At 44.6% G+C, this 21935-nt stretch overlaps 1 protein-coding gene, 3 long non-coding RNA genes and 1 pseudogene across 5 annotated transcripts in view; 3 read left to right on the top strand and 2 right to left on the bottom strand.

Moving 5' to 3' along the window:
• The window catches only part of LOC123571637 (uncharacterized), a 155617-nt gene that overhangs the window by 70474 nt on the left and 63208 nt on the right, over positions 1 to 21935 (bottom strand). The gene's annotated exons all lie outside the window — the stretch shown is intronic.
• The window catches only part of LOC141410143 (uncharacterized), a 123394-nt gene that overhangs the window by 69169 nt on the left and 32290 nt on the right, over positions 1 to 21935 (top strand). The gene's annotated exons all lie outside the window — the stretch shown is intronic.
• Positions 1 to 21935, bottom strand: part of LOC141410139 (uncharacterized) — a 66350-nt gene that overhangs the window by 14125 nt on the left and 30290 nt on the right. The gene's annotated exons all lie outside the window — the stretch shown is intronic.
• LOC135970352 (uncharacterized) lies at positions 10215 to 17039 on the top strand. The gene is made up of 2 exons (XR_010586048.2): positions 10215 to 10368; positions 15354 to 17039. It is a non-coding gene; the product is annotated as an uncharacterized lncRNA (long non-coding RNA).
• Positions 18625 to 21911, top strand: LOC135970344 (class I histocompatibility antigen, Gogo-A*0101 alpha chain-like; annotated as a pseudogene). Its single transcript, XR_010586039.2, has 5 exons — positions 18625 to 18717; positions 18848 to 19619; positions 20647 to 20772; positions 21201 to 21233; positions 21376 to 21911. The product of XR_010586039.2 is annotated as a class I histocompatibility antigen, Gogo-A*0101 alpha chain-like (transcript).

The following is a 21935-nucleotide window of genomic DNA, read 5'->3' as shown; positions in this document are numbered from 1 at the left end:
CAGCTTGTGGGTTTTTATTCCTCCTTCTCGTCTGCCAGGTCATTGCAGGCAATCCCTTCATCTGGTAAATATTTATCAGACACCTACTGTGTGCCAGGCATTTTGTTAAAGGAGCTAGGGCTGAGGTAAGAAAAACCAAACTCCCCTTGCCTTCGAGGTTGAGCCAGTCTTGCACAGGCGAAGATCAGTAAGGAAATTTGCTTTGTGGATGCACATGTAGACCATCTGCTCTGACCAAGGCGTCACAGAAGCTTCATAAGAGACAACATTTGAGCTGTATTTTGAGGTATAACTAAGAGCCTGACAGGCATGCAGGACAGGAGAGCATTGCTCGGAACCCAGGACATGAATTTTTCTCCCCTAGGCCAGGCCAGGACTCAGACTAAGCTGACTGAGGAGGAGCCAGAAGCTTCCTGGAAAGGAAGTGTGTCCCACATCTGACCATCCAGAAGTCACAGCTGCTCAATATTGAGTCTTGAGACAAAGAGAGAGAGGCCTGATTTGAAAAAGCAAAATTCTGCTGGGGGCCTTCTTAAAATGCAGTTTCTGATTCAGTAGATACAAGGCAGGGACTGAAAATTGTATTTCTAACAAGTTCTCAGGTGATGCCAATGCTACCCGGGAACACACTTTGAGAATCACCACCCTAAGGCCGTCCACACTGATTTCTAACATCAGAAGAGGGCTGAGAGGCAGAGGTATAGGATACACTAGACCATACCTGGCCCATCCTGGAGAGCACCCCAGCCAAGGCTGCAGCGTTTGATTTCCTTGGGATCCCAGGAATGGCAGACACCCAGGAAGTAATCAAATGAGGGGATACAGGGCAATCCAGAGACTCAGCTTCACACAGTATCTGGGGCTCCCACTACTTCACAATTGGCCCCCACACCCTCAATCCTTCCCACCCCTTACGAAACTGACCTACAGGCCTTTGACTGCTGTCCTGGGCTGTTTGGGCCTGGGATGTGACCCTAGGAGCTCTGACTGTACCTTCTGATCCAAACACAGGGTGACTTCATATGACAAATACTTAGAATGGGCTCATAATGAGGATCTTCCAAATTCAGCAAAGGGTTCAACACGGGTTTTCCAGGAGAATTACCCAAGTGTTCTCTCTTCTAAATATCACATACTTGAGCCCACATGGACAGCAGAGGGAGTTCTGAGCCCACTGAAGCCACAATTGGTGCACTGGACCCTGCAGAATTCCTTGTAGATTGAACTTCACCATTTACATCAGGATTTGGTCAAAATTTAATTCACCAAGCCAATTGCATTTGATAATTAACCATGCCCTCATTTTGCCTTTTAATGAATGAAAGACACACACATAAAGAAAGATAGTGCAATAAAAAAGAAAACAACATACTGAATTATACTGGTAATAAACATCCTTGTTTAAGGAGTGATATAACTTTGAAACTGTTTTTTATATTAAGGAAGGTAAAAGAATTAATTCTGTCAGGCTTTGGTTTTTTTAAGTTTTTTTATTTTGAAGTATTTGGTTTTGTTTGTTTTCTCTCCTTTGGAATTATATTTTATTTTATGTTTTAACTTGGCTCAAAATTCAAAATTTAAAAGACTCTCTCTTATTCTACCCCATCTTGACAGGTAGCCATTTATATCGGTTTTTTGCTTTTTCTTTCAAAGACATTTTGTGCATATGCAAGCAAATATAAATGTATATGTATATAATCTTTCTCCCATTTCACTGAAATTTTAGCAAACTACATCTGCTTTCCTGCAACTTGCCTTTTCCCTTTACATTGTGTCACAAAGACCATCTCATGAAGAAATACCAAAAGCTTTCCTACATCTTTGTGTCTTTGTTTGAAATTTTCATGATACTCCATTGTATAGATATGCAATATTTAAAAAAAATAGAGATTGCACCTTTTGAGTGCAGTGCTTTTTAACCAGTCCCCTTCTGATAGGCATCTGGATTATTTCTTCCACAGAACAATTCTGCATCATGTAGCATCATGTGAAAAACTATAGTGAGCCCACTCCTAGATGCATATCCTAGGGGAGCTCACATATCCCTGAGAGCAGGAGGCAATGTCCCAGGATGTTCATTGCAGTGAGGTCTACAATAGAGACAACCTAAAGGTCAATGAAGAGCGAAAGAAATAAATTGTAGCATATTCCTTGCCTGGAATACTATCCAGCAGTGAAAACAAATTAACTGTTTGTATGAACACAGATTCATCTCATAGATCATGTTAACTGAAAAAGCAAGCAAATGAATGATAAAATCAGAAAGAAACTATTTAAAAGAAGTCTAAAAGCAAAGCCAGGCAAGATGGCCTTGACTTGTAATCCTAGCACTTTGGGAGGCCATGGTGGGTGGATCACTTGAGTTCAGGAGTTTGAGACCAGCCTGGGAAACATGGCAAAAACCCCTCTCTCCAAAAAACACAAAAATTGGCCCGGCATGGTGGAGCACAGCTATACTCCCAGGTACTTGGATGGCTGAGATGGGCGGATCACTTGAACCTGGGAGGTTGAGGTACAGTGAGCTGTGTTTGTGCCACTGCAGTCAAGCATGGGTGACAGAGTGAGACCCGGTCTAAAATAACAAGTCTAAAAGACTTCAAACAAGGAGACTTCCTAAAACTTAGTAAAAATATAACAGAATACACCAAATTCAAGACACACATCCACCTGCAATTCTTGATTTGCTCAGTACAGTATTGACTGAAACACATGCATATCAGAACTGTGAAAAATCAAGGCCATCTACATATATTTCTACTATTTTTCTGTGTATACTACATATAGCCAATAATATTAAAATGTCACCAATTGACAAACCTGGGTGGTGCCTTCACAAAGATTTTTTATAATTTTCTATTCCTTCTTCCAGCTAGGACTACTTCGAACTGATATTTGTGAAGTGAATCCACAGGAACTGAGCAAAATAAGAAAAGAGTTATTGAGTGTGAGGAAAGCTGTGGAGAGGTACAGACAGATGGAGAGATGACAATACTGAGCATGTTAGTGACCTTCACAGTAACAGACTTCCTGGAGGAGTGTGAGCTGGAGCCAGAATGAAGAGGATAGAATATAAAAGAGGGATGAAGGAGTGGAGACTTTAGGGGGCAAATATAGGATTGAGTGGGCCAGACTGGGAAGTGTGGATGGATTCTAAACATTCTGCTTTAGGTCTAGCACTTAGGGAAAGAGAAACCACATTTATTTAGCACCTTCCACAGTCTTTAGAGAAATCTTCTGAAACATTACAAAAAAGACACATGAATGGCCAGTAGTCATCAGGGGATAATGCCAAGTAAAACCACAGTGAGAAGCCACTAAGCACTTATTAGAATGGCTGAAATTTAAATGACTAATAAATATAAGTGTTGGCAAGGATGTGAAACAGTCTCATCCGTTGCCTATAAGAATATAAAACAGCCACTCTGAAAATCAGTTTTATATCATCTAATAAAGCTAAACGAGCTAATATTCTATGGCCAGCATTTCCACTCCTAGGTATTTACTCAAGCGAAATAAAGATTATGTCCAAGAATCCCTGTACAATAATGTCCATAGTTCCTTTATTTGTAACAATAAAAAACTGGGAATACCCCCACAATGTACAAAAAAATTGTGACGCAATGATACAATGGAATACTACCAGTATTAAAAATGGATGAACTACTGATACATGCAACAACCTGGGTAGACCACATAGATATTACACCAAGTGCAAAAAGCCAGACACGAGAGAGGCCATATGGGATGAGTGGACATGTATTAAGTTTTGAAACAGGAACAGCTACTCTACCATGATAGTCATCAGATCAATGGCTGCTGGGGAAAGGGGGCTAAGCTGAACGCAGAAAAAAGATAATTTTGTGTATCTTGATAGTGGCATGGGTGAATGACTGTATTTGTCAACATTCATTGATTAATTTGATACAGATCTGATCATTTCAGTATATGTAAATTTTACAAGTTTAAAATGCTTACAGTAAAAATTTAAATGTTAGTAATAAAAAATAGCAATTGAAAATTTTGGCAACAAAATCCAACAACAGATCAAAACAATACACCATAATCATGTGAGTTTCATACCAGGGATGCAAGGATTGTTTGACGTATGTGGATCAAAATATGTGATATACCACATCAACAGAATGATGGACATAAATCATATTATTATCTCAACAGTTGCAGAAAAAGGATTTGGTGAAACTAAACATTGCTTCTTAATAATAACTCTCAAAGGAGTTCCTTTGACAAAGGAACCAAGAATATACACTGGGGAAAGAACAGTATTTTAAAAAAAGTAGTGCTGGGAAAATGCTACCAAATGGAGAAGAAAGTCACTAGACCCCTGTGTCTCACCATATACAAAAATCAACTCAAAGGGATTGTAGACTTAAACGTAAGATCCAGAATTATAAAACTACTAGAAGAAAACATACTGGAAACACTACAGGACATGAGTCTCAGCAAAGATTTTATGGCTAAGACCTCAAAAGCACAGACAAAAAAAGTAAAAATAGACAAATGAGACTATATTAAGCTAAAAAGCTTCTGCACAGCAAAGGAAACATCCAAAAGAATGAAGCGATAACCTGTTGAATACCAAAAATATTTACTAAATATTCATCCAACTACTATATTCATCCAATTAGTATACAAGGAACTCAAAACTTAGCAGTAAAAAATACAAATAATCCAATTAAAAAGTGGACAAAGGATCTGAATAGATATTTCCCAAAAGGAGGCATAAAAGTGGCCAACAGGTGTGTGAAAAACATCCAACATCACTAAATACCAAAATGTAAATTGAACTACAATGAGATATATCTTACCCTGTTAGAATGGCTATTGTTAAAAAACAAAAAATAATAGATGCTGGTGAGCATATGCAGAAAGGAGAACTGTTATACACTGTTGGTGGTAATGTAAATTAGTGCAGCCATTATGGGAAACAGTAGACTGATTTCTCAAAAAACTGAAACTATTAATAGAACTACTATCTGATGCAACAATTCTACTTCTGGGTATTTATCCAAAGGAAATGAAATCAACATATCAAAGAGTACCTGCACGCCCATGTTTGTTGAAGCACTATTCACAATAGCAAAGATGTGAAATCAATGGGTGAATTTATCAATGGATGAATGAATAAAGTAACTGCAGTATATTCACAATGGAATGCAATTCAGCCATTAAAAGAAGAGAATGAAATCCTGTCAGTTGCAGCAACATGGATGGAACCAGAGGTCATGTTATATGAAATAAACCAGGCAAGAAAAGACAAATATCACATGTTGTCACTCATATGTGTGAGCTAAAAAAGTTAATCTCATGGAGGTAGAGAGTAGAATGACAGTTACCAGAGGTTGGGAAGAACGTAGGGGTGGGAAGATGCAGAGAGGTAGATTAATGGGTACAAATAATGTACAGTTACATACAAAAATAAGTTCTAATGTTGTAAAGCACAGCATGCCAACTAAAACTAACAATTATGTGTATTTCAAATACCTGGAAGAGTGGATTTTAAATGTTCCCAACACAAAGAAAAGATAAATACTTTAGATGGATTCCCTAAACACCCTGACTTGATTACTCCACATTTCGTGCATGTGTCAAATGATCACATGGGCCCCACAGACATGTACAAATATTACGTATTACTTTAAAATAAACTCAACACGATATGGGACATTTTAAAAAATACAAAATTTTATTAAGGTCAACTTTTATCTTCTGTAAGTTCGAGCAGAATGAAGCCCATACAGCATCAGAGGAGGTGGTTCTCCTGAGAGAATCTTCTTCCCAGTTAAAAAGGCAGAAACAGAATTCTTGAAGAAAGTAAGACTTTGGAGAACTGCATACACCTCTTCTTGGTGTCTGGGATTACCCAGACTTAGGGAGGGTTCACCTTCTGGGAAAAATTAAACTTTGGTTCTTGTCCTTTTTTGTTCTTATGGCAAGACCAAAATCCTCTGAGACCCCTCCTCCCTCAGACACTCCATCCATCATCAGAAGGTCCACACAGCACTAAGACCCAATCACCTCACAGTCCTCACCTCCACGGACAGAGCCCAGGTGAGAGCCACCCCTGCTCCTCCTCCCTCGTCTCCCACAGCCTCAGCACCACTGTCTGTCTCGAGTCCACCAGGACTGAGCTCCTCATGCCCTTTCTCTGTCTGTGTCAGTCACACTGAGTCCCCCAAACACCCTGCATTCACATCCCCACAAGGCTCTGCGCACCCCTATTCTGTCCCCACACCATGTCCCCTACCTAACTTCAGAAATCTTCCCTCTGCACTCCCTGCAATCCACAGTCCATGATCAGCAAAAAATCCTCATTCTCTCTCAGGATGTTCCCTCACCTTGATGCTCTACCAGGAACCGGGTCTTCCTGAGGATGTGACCCCCTCTGAAGTTCCCCCACGTGGGGGAGTTTCCCCAGTGACTTGTACCCCTGGGTTCAGAGCTGAGGTGGGGTCCTTGCCCCTCACTGTGGTTCTGAGACCTTTCTGCCTCCCTCCTCCCTAAAACCCCTAAGCTGTCATCAGACTAGGGCCCCTTTCCCCTCATTGTAGCCATTCTCTGTGGGCCCCAGGCCATTCCTGTCAATCCTGACTCTTGTAGCTCCTGGATCACCATCACCATCTTCAGCAGGGCTGTCCCCCTGATTCTCTGTGACTTTGACATATGCAGATGTGGCAGGCTGAGTAATAGTCCCCAAAGAGGTCCAGTCTTAGTCCTTGGAACCTGTGAACAACTTGCATTACATGGCAAAAGGGACATTACTCATGTAATGAAGATAAAGGACTTTAAAATAGGGAGATTTTCCTGGACTCTCTGTGTGGCCCAATCAAATCACATGAGCCATTAAAAGCAGAGAATCTGCTCTGGATGGAGTCAGATGCTGCAGAGGAGGAAGGCAGGGGAGACACAGCAAAGGGGAGATCAGAGGTTCCAAGCAGGAGGATTGGATTTGCTTTAGGCACCATACGTGAGTAGCAGAGAGAAGTCTCTAGGAGCTAAGGGTGGCTCCCAACAAGAAAGTGGGAAGCTCTGTTCAATCTGTAAGGAGGTGAATTCAGACAAGAACTGAATGAGGCTGGATGTGAATTCTTTCCCAGAATCTCCAGGAAGGAACACAGACTTGTCCATACTATGATCTTAGCCGCATGAGACTGTGCGGACTCGCAGCCCACAGGACTGTGGCATGATAATTAGGTGCTGTTTAAAGCCGCTTGGTTTGTGGTAATTTTTATGGCAGCTATAGACACCTATACAGCAGAGAAGATGTCCATGCTCCAAGGCCTCTCAGGTCCTGGAACTCCTTTCTTTCATAACCATGTCCTCTCTCTGCCTGAATCTCATGCCCTTCTTATCCCCTAGGCTTCCTCATGGCAAAGAACCCCAGCCCTTCCACACTCTCAATTTCACACTTTCCACTCTCTGACCATCTTTCCACTCAGTCCTTGCAGGGTAGTCCCAGGCTCTGAGGACACTGATACTATTATTTTATCATATGCTGTGATGTAATATCAGTGAAACACTCATTGCCTATGTGCCTGCTTTCCAGGCGTGGAGTCCATTCTGTAGTACATCAATTCCAACAATCCTTCCACCCCCTTGGGATTCCTAGTCCAGTGATCCTGCCATATCCTTCCTCTCCCTCAGTGCTTGGATTCACCTCCTCACCCATTCTGGATTCTGTGGTAAGTAATTTCTATCCCTCCCTTGTCTCTCCCTTGCGTTGTCACACTTGCTTGGCAAAACTACACAGCTGGTGGATTCCACCTCTGTCTACACTGCACCTGCTCCCTGAGCTGCAGGAGAGCAGCACACAGCACACTGACTGCTCTGTCTACCTTCATGACTCAAACCTCATGGGGAACCCCCACCACAGCCAGCAATCACTGTCTCCCTGCATGGCTCACCCTCAGCCCCCTCCTGGCCTGGGTGACTCTTACACACCTTCTCTGTGCTCACACATCAAACCCTCCTTCCCCATTCTAACTTCCACTTCACTGAGAAAACTGAACACATTAGGAGACAATTTCACAGATTCCACCACCATCTGCTCATGCATTTGCAGCTGTACTGCATGTCAGGTGTTTTACCACGTTGGGGACTGTTGTGGGTTAACCATCCTGTTCCCAGACAGAGCCAGTTCCTCTGCTGGCGCCTGAACATCATCCCTTCTCATCTGCTTAAAGGTGTTAGTTCATCAATTAATACCTTTTTTTCCCTCTATCATCATCCCTTTTCCTCTTACTCCAGTGGATCATTGTGGCAATCATGAGGATGCACATCCCAGGCCCTCAGGTAGAGGAAGAATAATTGATGATGCCCCGGCTTTCACAGCCTGAAATCTATTGTCACGTTTGCTCTGAGACCACACCTGCCTCGGCTTTTTCCTGATTGAGGAAAGCAGGGAAACTGAGGCAGGAATATTTCTACTCTGAAGGTTGACTGAGGCTCCAGGGCTCTCTGCCACCTTTACCGACTTCCCTTTGCCTGCACAGGGTCTAGGATGCTTCCAGCTGACCTTCCTGCCCTCTCTCCTTCACTGGGCCTCAGAGTTGCATTGTGGTCTGATGGCTTTCCCAGTGTTTTCTGTCTCTCTCCTGAATTTCTCTCACAAGAATTTCCCTTAATAAGTCCTTGCACATTTAATACTGTATTAGGGTCTGCTCCTCAGGAGACCATAGCTAACGCAAGTGGCATCAAGGGTGATAATGGGCAAAAACGAGAATTTGAAATAAGCTTTCCTACTGCCTGGCAGGCCAAGAGGATGCCATCTGGGTTAGTGGGGGACACAGTCTGTAGCACAAGGTTCAGGTGAGCTGCTATGGGTCTCACCATGCTAATCTGAGATGTCCTGGTTAAAAGAAGCTATGGCAGGTGGGGTGATAAAAGACCCTGCACAATAATGACAGAATTGGGGGGAAACCTACAAAGACAGTGGAGTTGGCTGGTTACTTCCCAGCTATGTTGATACCCTATAAAAGGATACTGAGAACCTGAAAATTGTTCACAGCTGTCACTGGCTATGTGTGAGAGCCTCTGCAATGTCTCATGGAGAAGCCTTTATCTCCTGCAGCGAAAGGATACATACCATGGAATGGCAGCTGAAGACATCACGATGAGGGCCACACTGCTCCAGGGGTGTTGACACTCAGCCAGTGCAGGCCTGTTATAGGAAAGTCAGGGCCATGGTAGGGAAACCTGAGATTCTGCAAACTAGAACAAGATCATCCAATTGGCGCTGCCAGGATCCTCTGTGCATGCACCTTCTCTAGTAATGGTTCCCACTTCCTATGCAGGAAGATGCTGCAGAAGCCTCATCCCTGTGATGCATTGGGAATCCCACTCAGGAGCTTTGCAGGAACCAGCCGGCATGTCCCAATAAGAGCATAGGGAGCACTTCTGGGACTGAAATTTGAGGGTGTTGGTTCAAGCGGTCAGAATGTCAGGCTGGATGAATGAAAATCCTTTGGCTTGGAGGCACTTTCCAGGGTATGGGTTTATCAAACACCCAAGAACTTTGAAAAGTGAGGGTAAACCCACTGCTGGAGTGAATCTAGATAAAATGATTCCCGAATCTCAACAACATAGACATGTCTTAGTTGCCCTAGAACATGTAGAGGATGGAATAACGAGACTAAGCGAATTGGGCATGGTGAAGGCCCACCAAGACCATGCTCCACAAGAGGGCCCAGAGGGCACACCTACCACCAGGGCCAGAGGTTCATCTTCACAGGGATAGGCTCCTAGTCCATGGGCGTTTTCGTGTCCTGCTCTCAGACACTCAGCCAGCACCTCTCTCCAGGTGCTGTTGACATTCTTGGTCTGCAGGCCAGGCGGGGCACCTAGCCCATTTTCTGCCTGAAAGACCCACTTGGCAGGGAAAGTTTCAGTGCTTCCATGGCTGTGGGTTCCACTAATCCTATCACCATCTGCACCACCCAGAGGCTGCCAGCCACAAGGAATGCTGGACAGGTCTTCTACAGGCACAGCTCAGTGCCAGCCTGGAGGAAGCACTCTGAGGGGTGGGTGTCATCTTTCAGAACATGGTGCATTGTTTGAATCAGAGACGTCTCTATGGTCTGTGTTCTCAGTGGAAGAACATGTGTGTCCAGAAATCAAAAGGTGGAAGCAGGTTTGGCTCCATGTCCAATCCCTTACATTCACCCAATGGGGTATTTTGCATGTTTTATCTTTGAACAGGGTATGAGGTCCTGATTTCCAAGGAGGGTACCTTTAAAAAGCAACAAAAAACAGCCCACTGAACTACACATGATGGTTGTCAACAGAGAAGTTTGGACAGTGTGAGCTCAGACCACCTGGTGAAAAGAGGATTCTCCTCCTCTCCAGGCCCAGGTAATAGACCCTCATCCCCAGGAGGAGGCACAGCTACTTTCACACAATGAGGGCAGAAGTGTGTGCGGAAACCAGACATCCACCTGGGGCCTTCTGGTTCCCCTTGCCTCATTGTAAGTGTGAGCAGAATCATCCAGCAATTCAGCCAGAGACGACTTGATTTCAAAGGGCCCAGACCGGTCAGGGCAGAAGGTTTGAGTCACACTCCTGGGTACTCTCCCAAAACCCTGCTCCTGTGCTCTGACACCCTCAGTAGCATTGGTGCTGAGGCTCTGCTTCCCATGGGCTGTTCCCAACCAGTGACGGGTCATATCAGTGACACTAAGGCAGGACATTCCTGGGAGACAGGGGAGTCCTCTGATGGCCAACTGTACCTCGAGGACTCCTCTACGGCCTTGCTTAACTCTCCTTAGATTGCCTGTGGTCTAGGATACGTCCAGTAAACCTTCTCTCCTTCTGTCCATCACAGGGGGGTCACACTCGCATCTTGGTCTGTTGCCTTTCTCAGGGTAACCTGTCTCCCTCACTATATCTTCTGACAGGTGTGTCCCCTATAAAATGCTGTAACTTTAATCCCATGATGGAGCTTGCTTTTTGGAGTATCTGGACTACAAAATCATTTTCATCTGCACACCCATGTCCTCTTATTCCAATTTGTAAAATACTTTTGTTTATTCAACTTCTATCTGCATTGGCACCATTTTGCTGATATTTGTATTGTGCTTTTGAGTTTGCCAATGTTCATGGCTTTAAGTCACTAAATTTGGGGGTAGTTTGTTACACAGCAATGGATAACTCATGAAGCCCTCTTATATGTCCATTATTTTATAGAGGTTAACTACACCTATTTTATTTTCTCCTATTTTGATAATATTAGTCATGCATAGGATTTCTAGTTTCTCAACACCTATTCTTTTCTTTATTTTAGTTTCTTTTCTCCTTTGTTACTTCTCTTTCTCCTTCCTTCTGTCCCTCCCTTCCTCTTTTTCTTCTCTATTTCCATTCAACATCTCACCCTCCCTCCTTCTCACTTCCCTTTCCTTCCCTTTCCCCTTCCTTCTTTTCTTCTTTCACTTTTCCTTCCATTCCTCCTTCTTTCCCTCCCTTCCTCCATTTTTTCCTTTTTCTTATGAAATTTTCCTAAATATAAAATAACCCTGTGTGATTGTGCTATAAGTAAGCATTTTCTGAATCTATATGCCAAAAGTATAATGCCACGGTATATAAGAAACAAGTAAACAACAGGAAGTTATTAACAGAGTCTGAATGAAAATGCCTGCTGTAATTCTACTGCCAAGACAGTGACTTTTCACTCAATTCCTTCGACGCAGTGTTTTCAGAACACATCATCAAGTATTACACATTTATTGTAAAAGTTTAAATAGCCACAATCACTTTTGAAATCATATTATCATTATCTAGTATGATTAAAGTCCATACAACGTATCATCCAACCAACCCATTCCGAATCATCCACTCTGGGGGGCTTTCTTACCTATGTGCACAGGAGACATGCACATTAATGTATATGGCAAAAAGTGGAATCAGCCACATATACATCAATAGGAAAGTAGTGAAATTGTGGTATAACCATAAAATGTAAACCTTCAGCAGTAAAAATGAATGAAGATAGTCTCCCACACCACAGATAACTCCTATATGTAATGTGCATCATGGGAGAATAAATGCAGTAGGAATTTGCTGTACAGGAAGCTTAAAAACCAGCAAAACTAACTGATACTTGGTTTGGGCATATATATATATATATATATGTGTGTGTGTGTGTGTGTGTGTGTGTACTTATTGCACAAATCTTTAAAGAAATAGAAAGGAATAATAATCACAGGTTCAGGATGGAGTCTCCTTCTGGGGAAGTGAATGGGCGGCAGCCCAGGGGAGTTTTACAGGTTCTGTGTTTTACACCAGTGCTGGGCACCCTGGTAGTTACTTGACTGTAATTCCTAAACAGAGTTTTCCAAATTAAAATATACCTGTTTTTTATAGAAATGAAACAAAAAAGAATTTCAAAGTTCACTACAAGGATCCTTAACAAGAACTACTTACATTCGAAGAAAACCATAGAGTATTGTAAGGAGCCATGTGACAGAGAGGACCAGGATGCCATGAAAATGGCCTTGGTTACACATAGGCCTTTTCATCCTTGGCTCACTGGCATCTCTCTAGGTTTTCAATTATACAATGTTCAATTTGCTGTGCAAGGTAATTCAATCTTGCAAAGGATTTGATGTTACAATTTACCACACATAAAACTGAATTAAACTTTTACAGAATTGGAAATGCACACCATTCACCAAAACAAATGAAACAAGCAAAGAGTAGAAAGGAATACCCAGTGATGGAATAGCAAATATGAATGGAAAACAGAATAGGACTGCTAAAAAGAAAAAAAAAATTCGGAAGCACATAATAGAGTGCTATATAGAATCATAGTGGTGTTCCGATCACTTCTATCACATCTCATCGACTACCACAACGAAAGATGTTAAGTTTATTATAGAATGCCCACCGAATAGCCAGTTTTTGAAAAAAAAAAAAAAAACTTGTTTCTCAATTCGAGCTAACCATTTCGGGCTTACAGCATCAAACCAAAGTTATTGGCATCATGTTAAGCTACATGTGTTGAATAAAGTATGAGATTCACGTGGATCCCAAAAGAGCTTGTATAGCCAGGAGAATCCTAAGCAAAAAGAAAAAGCTAGAGGCATCAGGCTACCCGACTTAAAACTATACTACAAGGCTACAAAAACAGGCACATAAACCAATGGGACAGAATAGAGAACTCAGAAAAGAGACTGCACATCTACAACCATTTGATCTTCAACAAACCTGACAAAAACAGGCAATGGGGAAAGGATTCCCTATTTAATAAATAATGCTGGGAGAACTGGCTAGCCATATGCAGAAAATTGAAACTGGACCCCCTCCTTACATTTTACACAAAAGTTAACTCAAGATGGATTAAAGACTTAAACGTAAAATCCAAAACTAGAAAAACCCTGGAAGAAAATCTAGGCAATACCATTCCAGACATAAGGATGGGCAAAGATTTTATGATGAGATCGCCAAAAGCATCTGCCACAAAAGCAAAACTTGACAAAGGGGATCTAATTAAACAAAAGAGCTTCTGCACAGCAAAAGAAACTATCATCAGAGTAAACAGACATCCTACGGAATGGGAGAAAATGTGTGCAATCTACTCATCTGACAAAGTTCTAATATTCAGAATCTACAAAGAACTTAAGCAAATTTATATGAAAAAAACAACTTCATTAAAAAGTGGACAAAGGACCTGAACAGACACTACTCAGAAGTAGATGCACATGTGTCCAACAAAAATATGAAAAAAAGGTCAACATCACGGATCATTACAGAAATGCAAATCAAAACCACAAATGAGATACCATCTCATGCCAGTCAGAATGGCAATTATTAAAAAGTCAAGAAACAACAGATGCTGGCGAGGTTGCGGAGAAATAGGAATGCTTTTACACTGTTAGAGGAAAATAAATCAGTTAATCCATTGTGGAAGACAGTGTGGCGATTCCTCAAAGATTTAGAACCAGAAATACCATTTGACACAGCAATCCCAATACCGGATATATACCCAGAGGAATAAAAATCATTCTATTATAAAGATATATGCATGTTTACACTCATTGCAGCACTATTCACAGTGGAATAGTGAATAGTGAATAGTCTTCAGAGAACACATGGAATCAACCCAAATGCCCATCAATGATGGACTGGATAAAGAAAATATGGTTCATATACACCATAGAATATTATGCAGCCATAAAAAGGAATGAGATCAAGTCCTTTTCAAGGATATAGATGAGCTGGAAGCCATTATCCTCAGCAAACTCACACAGGAACAGAAAACCAAACAACACATGTTCTCTTTTATAATTGGGAACTAAGCAATGAGAACACATGGACACAGGGAGAGGAACAACACACACTGGGGCCTGTTGGGAGAGGGCAGTGGTTGGGAGGATCATTAGCAAAAACAGCTAATGCATGCCAGGGTTAATGCCTAGGTGATGAGTTGATAGGTGCAGCAAACCACCATGGCACACGTTTACCTATGTAACAAACCTGCACATCCTGCACATGTACCCTGGAACATAAAATACAATTCAATTAAAAGACAAGCTTAAAGAGTTAATGAAAAATAATTAGATAAAAGAAGCCTTTGATTTTGAAAAACCAGAAACAATAGTTTTAATTTTGCTTTTAACATATATTCAAATCCTTTGATACTGTTCCCTTCCAGAGGTGCAGCTTAATTCCCTCTCTTGAGTGTGGCTTAGACTTAATGAGGCACTTCTGATATGGACTGGCTCTGTGTTCCCACCCAAATCTCATCTTGAATTGTCATTCGAATTGTAATCCCTACCTGTTGGGGGAGGAACCACATGGGAGGTGACTGGATCATGGGGACAGTTCCCCCACGCTGTTCTCATGATACTGAGGGAATTCTCATGAGATGTGATGGTTCTATAAGTGGCATTTCCCTGCTTCATTCTGCATTTCTCTCTCCTGCCACCATGTGAAGAAGGACATGTTTGCTTCCACTTCTGCCGTGACTCTAAGTTTCCTGGGGCAGGCTCCTCAGCAATGCAGAACTGTGAGTCAGTTAAACCTCTTTCCTTTATAAATCACCCAATCTCAGGTATTTATAGCAATGTGAGAATGGACTAATACAACTTCTAACTTATAGAATAATGCTGACATAACAGTTTGCGACTTTGGGTGTAGAACATAAAACTCACTGCAGCTTCCACCTTCTCTCTCTCTCTGTCTCTGGGATCATGAGCTCTGGGGGAATCCAGCTGCTGTGCCAAAAGCAGCCCTGCAGGAAGGTCCATGTGACTGAGAACTGAGGCCCTCTGGGACTAGATAACAAGGAACTAGGCCTTTTCCAACAGCCATGTGACTGATCTCTCTTTCTTGTGAATCCTCAGCCCCAATGAAGCCCTCAGATGATGCAGCCCTTGACTGACAACTGGACTGCAACCTTGTGAGAGGTCCTGAGCCAGAAGCACTCAGGGAAACTTCTCCTGGATTCCTAACCATTGGAAACTGTGGGAGGTGATGAATATTTGTTGTTTTGAGCTAAGTGTTACATAATTTGTTACTCAATCGTAAATAAATAATACATTTTCACAAGAGAGGATGTTTTATTACATGTTAAATTGCATTTACTCCAAATGTATCGTCATCATCATTATTATTTTTGAGACAAAGTCTCACTCTGTCACCCAGGCTGGAGTGCGGTGGCATGATCACCATGCACTGCAGTGTCCACTTCCTGGGCTCAAGGGACCCTCTGATCTCAGCCTCCTGAGTAGCTGGGACTACAGGCATGAACCACCATGCCTGACTAATTTTCTAATTTTTTTGTGGAGATGGGGGTTTTGCCCAGGCTGATCTTGAACTTCTGGAGTCAACAAATTCTGACTTCCTCTGCCTTCCACAGTGCTAAGATTGCAGGCGTGAGCCATCACACCTGGCCTAAATTAATTATAAGATACAAACATGTAATTTAGTTTAAAAGGTAAGGAGAATTTCCATGACTGAAGAGGATGTATTTTATTACCATTCACAATGATCACTTTACTTGAACTTCCATTTCCAACTGTGTCACAATGAAACACAAAAGGAAGATCCAACCCTTGCTAGACTGATTCTATTATGGCCTCAACAACCACCTCCTGGCCATTCACCTTCCTCCAGTTATTCAAACAACTCTAGTGCAGGTGCTGCTGTGAAGGGATTTAGCAGATAAAATTAAGGGCCTCAATTAGTTGACTTTAGGCTGGGTTTATCCTGCTTGGACTGTCCTAATCAGCTGAGCCCGTTAAAGGACTAGGTTCTTCCTGAGCATAGAGATTCACAGTGTGAGAGGGATCCAACATGTGGGGTTTCCTCCACTGTGGCCTTTGAAAATGAAGGGACTGCATAAGAAAAAAATGCTTGGGGGCACCAGGAATTGAGCACAGCCCTCCCTGTTCTCTACAGTGACAGCGAAGAACAGGGACCTCAGTCTTACAACTGCTAGAAACTGTGTTCTGCCACCTCTGTAAGAGCCTGAAGGAGGATTCAAAATTAAAACACAGCTTTGGGAAGCCCAGGACAGAGATTCTATCCACATCATGCCCAGATTTCTGACTGAGGAACTATAAGCAGATAAATGAGTGTTGTTTGGCCAGGCATGGTAGCACACTCCTGTAATCCTAACATTTGAGGAGCTGACACAGGAGGATCTGTTGCAGCCAGGAGTTTGAGACTAGCTGAGATAAAATAGTGAGACACTCATCCCTACAATTTCTTTTTAATTAGTTGGGCGTGGTGTCACTTGCCTGCAGTCCTAGCCATTCTGAAGACTGAGGCAGGAAGATCCCTTGAGCCCAGGAGTTTGAGGCTGCAGTGAGCCATGGTCATGTGAGTCTACTGCACCCCAGATGACAGAGAGAGACTCTGTCTCTAAAAATAAATAAATCAACAATAATTGGGTGTTGTTTCAAGTCAACGTTTGTGATAATTTGTTATGCAATCTTATAAAATTCATACACAGGCTCAACAGACTCATGGAATGAATTGAATTGATATGCATACTAGTTACATAAAATAAAATCTTAACTTGTCAGTGTTTTACTTTTCATAACTTTCTGTGATGCAATTAATACACTCATATTTCATTCATTCAGTCAATAAAAATTAATTTAGTGCCTAAGATGAACCAGGTATGCCCTCATATGCTCATGTACCTGACATTCTAGAAGCTTCACAAGACGGAGGTGGAGCCACTGGAGTGTTTTATGTGAGGAAGTGACACACTCTGATTCACAGTAGCAGGACCACCATGGAGAGAACAGTCACGTAGCAGGTAATGGGACAGTGCTAGAGCCACAATTTAGGAGTGACAGGGTGGTGGGGACTAAGGGGAGAGGAGGGTCTGAGGGATGAAAGGGACACAGGGAAGGGCTGGAGAAGCAGGAGGTTAGGAAAAGGAGCAGAGGGAAGGAATTGGAAAGCAGTAGAATTCTTACATTTAAATACACTGTTTTATAGATTTTTAATACATCCATCGACAGAGCCTTGCTGAGTGTTCTTTGCAGTTGGCCTTTAATACCTAATGTAGGACTGCCTAAAACTAATGTTTTTTATGTTAATAAAGTTTAAAAAATACTTAATGTTCCTTCTTTGCAGTTGGCCTTTAATACCGTATTTGGGACTGCCTAGAAATGAATTTTTTTTTTTTTATTAATCAGGTTTTAAAAATACCAAGTGTTCCTATAAGATATACACACCACTTAGACGTGAATACTTCCTAAAAACAGGCAGTGCATGAGCACTGGTAAGCGGGGCTGTGACTGCATTGAACACTTGAACTGTGAGGTGAATAGTCTGTACCGGCTCCTGGTTGTAACATACAGTAACACAGTGTGCTTCTTTGTATTGAGGCGATGTCTTAGACTCACCCAGTAACTCAGGGCTATGGAATGAAGGTAAATGTAAAATACAACAAGCAGGAGTCACAGATACATTCTCTGGGAAAGTGAAACTTAGGAGCTTTGTGAGTCCTGTAGTAACCCTTTTAGACATATTTATATATCAAAGGGCCAAAGTCACGTTTTTTACCGATTAGATTCCTGATCATTCAGGGGTTACCAAGATTCTGCTACTCACTGTAGTTAATAAACAAAGAGCAAACTGGTCTCTATTCTATCTCATGCACTCAGGCACAACTTTTCCGGGTTTAAAGAAAAAAAAAAAAAAAAACCTGTCTCTACACCTCTATTCCCAGGAGGAGCTCACTCTCTGGCGCCAAGCTCCCTGGGGTGAGTTTTCTTCTAGAAGAGTCCAGGGGAACAGGTAAGGAGTGGGAGGCAGGGAGCCCAGTTCTGGGATGGGGATTCCAGGATGAAAAGTGAAGAGGGATGGAGCCCATGACGAGGGTTTCTCCCTGGTTTCTCAGACAGTTCTTGGGCCAAGACTGAGGGAGACATTGAGACAGAGGCTTGGCACAGGAGGAGCGCGGTCAGGGCGAAGTCCCATAGCCCCCGGCGTGGCTCTCAGAGTCTCAGGCCCCAAAGGCTGAGTATTGATTGGGGAGGCCCAGCGTTGGGGATTCCCCATCTCCGCAGCGTTTCTCTTCTCCCTCTCCCAACCTATGTAGGGTCCTTCTTCCTGGATTCCCTGTTCTGAATTCCCCGCGAACCCATTGGGACTGATTCTCCCCAGACCCCAAGGAGGGGGTCATGGCGTCCCGAACCCTCCTCCTACTGCTCTCGGGTACCCTGGCCCTGACCGAGACCTGGGAGGGTGAGTGCGGGATCCAGAGGGAAATGGCCTCTGCCAAGAGGAGCGAGGGGCCCGCGCAGCTGGGGCGCAGGACCCGGGGAGCCGCGCCAGGAGGAGGATCGAGAGGGTCTCAGCCCCTCCGCGCCCCCAGGTTCCCACTCCATGAGGTATTTCAGCACCGCCGTGTCCCGGCCCGGCCGCGGGGGCCCCGCTTCATTGCCGTGGGCTACGTGGACGACACGCAGTTCGTGCGGTTCGACAGCGACGCGGCGAGTCCGAGGATGGAGCCGCCGCCGCCGTGGGTGGAGCAGGAGCGGCCGGAGTATTGGGACCGGAGCACACGGAACGCCAAGGTCCACGCACAGACTGACAGAGTGAACCTGCAGACCCTGCTCGGCTACTGCAACCAGAGCGAGGCCCATGAGTGACCCCGGCCCGGAGCACAGGTCACGACCCTTCCCCATCCGCACGGACCGCCCGGATCCCCCCGAGTCTCCGGCCCCGAGATCCACCCCGAGGCTGTGGGACCAGCCCAGATCCTCGACCGGGTAGAGCCCCAGGCGCCTTTACCGGGTTTCATTTTCAGTTTAGGCCAAAATCCCCGCAGGTCGGTCGGGGCGGGGGCGGGGCTTGGTGGGCGGGGCTGACCGTGGAGGCGGGGCCAGGGTCTAACACACTCCAGATAAAGTATGGCTGAGACTTGGGGCTGGAAGGGCGCTTCCTCCGCGGTTATGAACAGCACGCCAAAGATGGCAAGGATTACATCGCACTTAACCGGGGCTTGTGCTCCTGGACCGCAGCTGACACGCGCAAGTGGGAGGCAGAGGAATTTGCAAAGCAGGTCAGGGCCTACCTGGAGGGCATGTGCGTGGGGTGGCTCCGCAGACACCAGGAGAACGGGAAGGAGACGCTGCAGCGCGCGGGTATCACGGGGCACGGGACGCCTCCCTGATCGCCTGTAGATCTCCCGGGCTGGGCTCCCACAAGAAGAGAAGGAAAATGAGACCAACACTAGAATGTCTAACTCCCTCTGGTCCTGAGGGAGAGGAATCCTCCTGGGTTTCTTTCCAGATCCTGTACCAGAGAATGACTTTGAGGGTCTACTCTGCTCTCTGATACAATTAAGGGATGACATCTCTGAGGGAATGAAGGGAAGACAATCCCTGGAATACTGATGACTGGTTCCCTTTGACACCGGCAGCAGCCTTGGGCCCCGTAACTTTTCCTCTCAGGCCTTGTTCTCTGCTTCACATTCAATATGTGTAGGGGGCTGAGTCCAGCTCCTCTGAGTCCCTCAGCCTCCCCTCAGGTCAGGACCAGAAGTCACTGTTCCCTCTTCAGGGACTAGAATTTTCCACGGAATAGGAGATTCTCCCAGGTGCCTGTGTCCAAGCTGGTATCTGGGTCGTGTGCTCCCTTCCCCACCCCAGGTGTCCTGTCCATTCTCAGGAGGGCCACATGCGTGCTGCTGGAGTGTCCCATAAGAGATGCAAAGTGCCTGAATTTTCTGACTCTTCACGTCAGACTCACCCCCAAGACACATGTGACCCACGATTCCATCTCCGACTATAAGGCCACCCTGAGGTGCTGGGCCCTGGGCTTCTACCCTGTGGAGATCACACTGACCTGGCAGTGGGATGGGGAGGGCCAGACTCAGGACATGGAGCTTGTAGAGACCAGGCCCGCAGGGAATGGAACCTTCCAGAAGTGGGCAGCTGTGGTGTGCCTCCTGGAGAGGAACAGAGATACACGTGCCATGTACAGCATGAAGCGTTGTCCGAGCCTCTCACCCTGAGATGTAGTAAGGCAGGAGATGAGCCTGGAAGGGGAGAGGGGGGCGGTCATGTCTCTTAGGGAAAGCAGGAGCCTCTCTGGAGACCTTCAGCAGCAGCAGGGTCGGGGCTGGGGGCTGGGCATCAGGGATCCTCACCTTCCCCTTTTTTCCCAAAGCCATCTTCCCAGTCCACCATCCCCATCGTGGGCATCGTTGCTGGCCTGGTTCTCCTTGGAGCTGTAGTCACTGGAGCTGGGGTCGCTGCTGTGATGTGGAGGAAGAAGAGCTCAAGTGGGGAAGGGGTGAGGAGTGGGGTCTGAGTTTTCTTGTCTCACTGGGGGTTCCTAGCCCCAGGTAGAAGTGTGCTCTGCCTGGTTACTGGGAAGCACACTCATGGGCCAACCCAGCCTGGGCCTTTGTGCCAGCACTTACTGTTTTGTAAAGCACCTGTGACAAGGAAGGACAGATTTATCACCTCGATGATTGTGATGATGGGGACCTGATCCCAGCAGTCACAAGTCGCAGGGGAAGGTCCCTGCTGAGGACAGACCTCAGGAGGGCAGTTGGTCCAGGACCCACACCTGCTTTCCTCATGTTTCCTGATCCTGTCCTGGATCTGCAGTTACACTTTTCTGGAAAATTCTCTGGGATCAAACACTAGGGGGTATCCTATAGGGCCTTATGGCCCTGACTCCCTTTTGGCCTCTCACAGGACATTTTCTTCCCACAGATAGAAACAGAGTGATCTACTCTCAAGCTGCAAGTAAGTATGAAGTGGGCTGATCCCTGAGATCCTTGGGATATTGTGGTCGGGATCCAGTGGGAGAGCTTACCCCACCCCAAACTCCTCCTCTAGCCAAATCTCCTCTGGGCTCTGACCAGGTCCTGTTTTTGTTCTACCACAGGCAGCAACTGTGCCCAGCATTCTGATGTGTCTCTCACGGCTTGTAAAAATGAGACCCTGGGGGGCCTGATGTATGTGGGGTGTTCAGGGGAACAGTGGATGCAGCTGTGCTATGGGGTTTCTTTGAGTTGGATGTATTGAGCATGCGATGGGCTGTTTAAAGTGCTACCCCTCACTATGACAGATAGGAATTTCTCCATTAATATTTTTTTCTATAGTGTGAGACAACTGCCTTGTGTGGGACTGAGAGGCAAGATTTGTTCACACCTTCCCTTTGTGACTTCAAGAATCCTGACTTTCTTTCTGCAAATGCACCTGAATGTGTCTGTATTCCTGTAGGCATAATGTGAGGAGGTGGGGAGCCCAACCCACCCCCGTGTCCACTATGACCCTCTTCCCACGCTGACCTGTGCTCCCTCCCCAATCATCTTTCCTCCTCCAGAGAGGTGGGGCTGAGATGTCTCCATCTGTCTCAACTTTATATGCACTGAGCTGTAACTTCTTACTTCCCTATTAAAATTAGAATCTGAATATAAATTTATATTTTCAAATTCTTGCCGT

Source organism: Macaca fascicularis, chromosome 4 (assembly GCF_037993035.2).
Source record: "Macaca fascicularis isolate 582-1 chromosome 4, T2T-MFA8v1.1".
NCBI lineage: Eukaryota > Metazoa > Chordata > Mammalia > Primates > Cercopithecidae > Macaca > Macaca fascicularis.
Note: the sequence above shows the minus strand (reverse complement) of the source record. Positions and strands in the feature narration are given on the sequence as shown.